The sequence below is a fragment of the Alligator sinensis genome, unplaced genomic scaffold (assembly GCF_000455745.1).
Source record: "Alligator sinensis unplaced genomic scaffold, ASM45574v1 scaffold1291_1, whole genome shotgun sequence".
Taxonomy (NCBI): Eukaryota; Metazoa; Chordata; order Crocodylia; family Alligatoridae; genus Alligator; species Alligator sinensis.
This window is the reverse complement of record NW_005842219.1, coordinates 1,048,516-1,054,536: the sequence shown is the minus strand read 5'-3', so window position 1 is coordinate 1,054,536 and position 6,021 is coordinate 1,048,516.

Sequence of the window (6,021 nt, the reverse complement as noted above, 5' to 3'; positions counted from 1 at the left end):
AGGGTCTGCGGAGGGGAGCGCCAGCCAGTTCCAAGCTGGTAAGTACTAGGGGTGGGGGAGGGGACCATGGAGGGACCCCAGGACTCACCACTCCTGCAGCGGCCTCAGGGCTTTGGAGGCTCATGCAGAGCCCCCCACGTGGCATGGGGCAACCAGGAGCAGTGGGGATTGCCCCCCACCAGCAGGAACAGAGGGGGGGGTAGGTTGTTTTTTGTTTTCTTAAAGGGCCAGAGCTGGTCTGGGCAGGGCAACTGTGGGGGGCCTGGGGGAGCAAGGGGGGGTCAGAAGGCTCATGGCAGAGCCCCCCATGCAGCATGGGGCAGTGGGGAGCAGCAGGGATCATCCCCCACCTGGCAGCACCCGCTGAGTTAAGGCTTTTTTTTTCCCAAAGAGCCAGGAGCTGGGGCTTACAGGGCAGCCATTGCCGGGCTGGGGGGGATGGGCCTAGCTGATTCAGCTGAATCGATTCTGGATTCGAATCAACGAATCGAATCTCTGTCCCCCGAATGGGCCGAATCTGAATCCAAAGCGAATACTAGCTGCTTCGCACAGACCTAATGCAAAGCATTTGTGGGGGAAAAAATGGATCCATGCTTTTTAGACCTCTGTCACATTGCTCCAACTGACTAGATTTAAACTATATTTCTGATAAATAGATACGTGCAATATTGTACCTCTGTACTGATCACTTAAATGTCAAGTTTCAGTCTGATGGGGTTGCAACTGCTGACATATTAAACCTTGAAAATTAATTTATAGTGAAAGTAGCAACTCCTAGAACCTTAATTATAGTTGCTCCACTGGCCGTGGCACATCTTTTAACATGCAAGAAGAATTCAATATGAGAATTAACGCCATTGGAGAATAATATTAATTGCGAATGTGGAGCTTCTTCCCACACAACATCATTCATCTCCATTGACCATACCTTACAAAGGCCCCAATCCTGCTGCCGCTGAAGTGAGTTTCACACTTGATTTTCATAGAGATAGGATGGAAGTGCTATTGGAATAAAATAGAAGTGGTTTTGTGGTGTTTCTGTTGTCCTAAATGTTGGCGAAGCAGGATCTGAGGAGAATGCTAAGAAGAAATTATTTGAAAACTACTCTATTCCATTTCAGATGCAAGTTGGATTACTTTAGATTCCATTCATTGCTTTCAGTTTTAGATGATTAGGATACTCGGGAGTAGGTTGTCATATCAATATACTTAGAAGAGAACAGCTGTGAATTGTTAATTTATGTGTGTCCCAAGTGGCTATTCTATCTAAAAATTGGCTTGAAAAATACTATCTGGAAGGTAGTTCCAAGCAGCCTAATAGAATTCAGAGGATTTGCTTTTGAAGATCTAGTATATGCAATGAAAACCAGCTACAGCCTGAAATTTTTACTATTGTGTTCTTTTTCAAAGGAATTTAGTGGAAAATTAATCAAAATCCAGTATCTCACAGTAAGACTTCGTGTTATGCTATATGAAGCATATAGCCCACTTAATTTCCCCCCACTTTTTAATACAGTTATTTATTACATTTTCGTTTGTCTCTCACTTGGATTGGTTTCAGATTTCAATTCAGTTTGCAGAACTGGATTGATTGAAAAAATAGTTCCACCATAAATTTTAAACCAGATAAAAATACCACCTGCTAGAGACGGTGATACAGCATACATTACTTTGGGCCGTGTTCTGTAGCTAGCCCCATTTTCACGGCATGAGACAGTTGTGGTGGGACTGCTGAACATAGAAAAAGTCTATGTCACAAAGACCACTTTAGGCCTGTGGTCAGGCTGATTCGTTGCTCTCCAGTTTCTCTGATGAAGCCTGATTGACCAGATGTACTGGACTGATTCTTTCTAGTTGTAAGGGTCTGTCTTATTTTCCATGGCTCTGGAATGAACGGAGTTGAGTCCCGGGTTTAGCCGCGAGTTGCTATTTGTACCGCAATTGTTGCTGCTGCTTTTTGATTTGTTTTTTATTAAGTTAAAAAATATTTTCTTTTCCACCTCAAGAAGCTTGAAATGGAGATGGGTAAGTAGTGTTTCGTATTATGCTAACTGTAGGTAAGTATTTCGTCCAGCAGTTTGTTAAACCTGTCATGTCTCTCCTTGCCTATTTCACACAGTGGCTCATACAGATTCTGCCAGGGGCATAACTACTGGGCCAATCCAGTTTTTGAAGAGAGGAAGTTCTGTGCATTATGTTTAGATTTTGAATAGGTTGGATAAAATGCTGTATTACCACTTTTTTGCTGAGAATAATGATATTTTTTACCATTTTATTCTTCGCTTACTCGGATCGCTATGGAGCAAACACATGCTTAAATCTCCTAGACGTCCATGGGATCAAAACTGTGCTTAAACTGAGTGACTCCTTGAGTTCCATGCTCTGAATTAGCGCACTAGTACGTGGCAAGGGACGTCGTGTTCGTCAATTCTTACGTTAATTTCAATGTAATTTACACAGTGGAAAAGCACTAAGGACAGCGGAGAGCATTGAGGACAGAATCATGAGTCTGCAGCTGGAGCCTACTTAGTTCCTTTGCTAGATGTTGTTGGACGGTCATTGGCTTTTAATATGCAAACTGGCTGATATCTGGTAAGGAATGTTTGAGCTGCTGGGCAGAAGTATAGCATCAGCAGCAAAGTGCCTGGGTGAATTTATATCTCATTTCATGGGAATTAAAAAAATATATATATTTGGAGTGTCTTTCTAATCTCCAGCTAAGTAGATTCAAATTGTAGAAACTGGGCCTAGCTTTGAAAACAGAAAAATGAAAATACCATGTTTAGTACTAAAGCTCATTCTATCCAGGCCCCATATGATTGGAACTAGACCGAAGGGGTTTTAAGATGTAGCTTAAGGAGCTCAGTGAACCCTAAATCAATTTTAACTTCATTTGCACAGCCCATTTGGGGCTTTATTTCAATCTACTGCTTGTGAGCTGTGCACTTGCTCAGTCTGTTACTTGTAGAATTAATTGTCAAGCCAATGGGGGCTGAATGGATTTTTAATTTATCATGTAATAATGTCTTCTATGTACAGCGGGGAATCGGGAGGATGGGCAACCTCTTTTATAGTGATTATAAACTGGACCTTCTACAGGATGGTCTCACAGGCCAGGTCCTACCAGATAGAATTGCATCATTTTTTCATGGCAAGTCCTTATGCAGCAAAGTGATTTGGTGCCTTTGTAACACTTAATTCTGATGAGGTTTAGACAACCAAATAGCTTTGAGGACCTGAGTCTCATGAGAAGGGATCCCATGGACTTTCAGTGAAACCTGGCCTAAGGATGCTGGTGGACACGTAGCAGGGAGAAAGACCGTCTGCTTTCCAGGATCATGTATGTGAGTCTTTCATAGTTTGATAGTTGGTAGGGTTGGAAGGGACCTAAGCAGATCATCAAGCAGATCTTTGTGTATTGGTGGCTTGTACTGAACGCAGTTTTGTAATTCCAACAGCACGCTCATTGTGAATTGGTACAGGGACTCCAGTTACACATGAAAAATGTGCTCGGTTGCAAGCTGAGCCCTGTGCAACTGTTCCTGTGCTCCAACTGCAGATTTTTTCTGAATTATCCTATGCTATGAGCAGGTTTTTCTTACGTATTATTCTGTAGTAACTCCAAAGTGTCTAGAATCCCAATCATGGACGAGCGCCCTATTGAGTTAGGCAGTCTACGAATTTACAATGTTAGAGTGGGTTTTTTTCCACTCTGGATACTTAACACTGCACGTGTGGTTTGACTGAGGGACTTACTGGTTTTTGATCATAGGGAGCATTCCATTCTCCATCTTTGGTTTGGATGCTAGCTAGGACAGACGGACATTTCTGTTCTGGGGGCTCGGCTTTTCTCTGTTGTAGACCCCGTTCAATTAAGTCAGGCAGAGTCACTACAAATGTTTTGTCTCTGTTGGCATGGATCTGAGAGAGAGTGAAAATATTTATTCAGCATAGGCAGGGTGACAGATATCTCTTGTATGAAGAACTATTTGATGAGCTGTTAGTTTTGAGTGCCTTTCCTATTCATTGAACTAATTAGCTCTACAAATCTTTCTGTCAGCCAGTCATATAACCGCTTATTTATTTTCCCATGCACTGAATTTTTACTTTGCCGCATATACACAGAGCTGTAAAACCAAATGCACCAAAAATTGTCTCCTAGCCAGATATAAATGGAAACAAAATGCACTTGGAATTATTATTACATGTGCCATTAATTTTTATTTGAACTGTCTTATAAAAATGCCAAACTGCTTTCATTGTTTGCTACAGTTGCACTTGTGTAAATGTTAAAAAGTTTTTTTTAATGATCTTTTACAACCTTCCCTTAGAATGCCCATGTAACTGCCTAAATCTGCGGAGAAGGGAGATATTTAACACTTACTTGGTAGACAGAATAAAATACTTTTGGGTCTTTCCTGTCATCCTTCATTATGCATTTCTCTTTGGCCATATTGTTTCCTTTTAACATCCTTCAGTGTCTTTTATATACCCTAGTAGTGAAATGAAGCTCTCTTATTTCAAGCATGTAAGGAAGGAGAATAGGCTAAATTTCCTAGTACTTGAAGCAATGCAGGCATTTAGGGTATTGCTATAAAACATCTGTAGAAAAGTTAAGTTTTTGTTTCTCAAAACTATTGCTTGCATGGTCCTTCAGAGATGAATTTCTATGGTTGGTTCACTATTAATGGGGCTCCAGACTCAATCAGACTTTTTGACAGCCAGTCCTCTTCTTGTGGATGAGTGAAGACCATTTTTCTACCTGAGGCCTGATTTTTCTGTGGCTGCCCAAAGCCAAGCAACTCCCATGGGCTTCCCTGGAAGTTCTGCATGCAACTTTCATAGATTTCATAGACATTAGGGCTGGAAGGGACCTTGGAAGATGGAGTCCAGCCCCCTGCCCCAAGGGCAGGAGTCAGAAGGGGTCATAGGATCCCAGCAAGATAAATATCCAAATTTATCCTGAAGGCGTTCAAAGTAGGTGCTTGCACCACCTCCGGCGGCAGTCTATTCCAGACCTTGGGGGCTTGGACAGTAAAGAAGTTCTTCCTTATGTCCAGCCTGAAATGGTCATGGAGGAGTTTGTGACCATTTGAGTTTGTTGTCATCCCTTGGGGCGCTCTGGTGAACAGATGTTCCCCCAGATCCTGGTGAGCAACTTGAGATGAACATGGCCCCTTCTAATGAGGGGTGTGTGAAGCAGGCCCTATGCGACTCAGATTCGGCTTGAATCAGGGACAGTGATTTGATTTGTTGATTAGGATCGCTGTCCCTGATTTGATTCGGCTGAATCTGGAGAATCAGCGATTTGGACATAGACACAGCTTTAAAAGTTTTTTCTACATACTTTGACATAGCAGGTGATTGCTGCGATGCTAGGGCGCATAGAGCATCCCACAGGAGTGCAGGGGGGGGCCCTCTATGTGCTCGGCGGTGAACCTGGAAGTAGATCAGACTTCTGGGTCTGCTGCCAAGTGTGCTGGGGAGCCCCCTGTGCTCCTGTGGGATACTCCATGCGCCCCAGCATCGTAGCATTCACGAGTCGCCTGGTACCTAGAGGTAAGTAGAAAAAAATTTAAAGCTGTGTCTATGTCCGAATCTCCGAATCTTTCCAAATCTCTCCGAATTGATTTGGAGGGTTCCAATTCGATTCAGAGAGATTAAAGGGTCTTCTGATTCGATTCAGAATCGGAGATTCGGCCACCAAATCAGGCCGAATCTCTGCCGAATTGAATCAGGGACCGAAGCTTTGCACAGCCCCACTGGTAACTATTTTTTGTCAGTCTTGACATTTTTGACACTTCTAGATGTCTCTGAAAACAGGATTTATCCTCAAACAGAAATAAATCAGCCTTCACTTTTGTAAATGAAATAGAGACATTTATTGATTAACAGTCAGGAGGATTATACCCTAAATGTGATATATCATAATGAACCACATAGCCCTATCTTGTTGTTTCTCATACCAGAATAATTTTATTTTATGTTTTTTATGAAAGGAAGAAACGCTCAGAAGAAGCC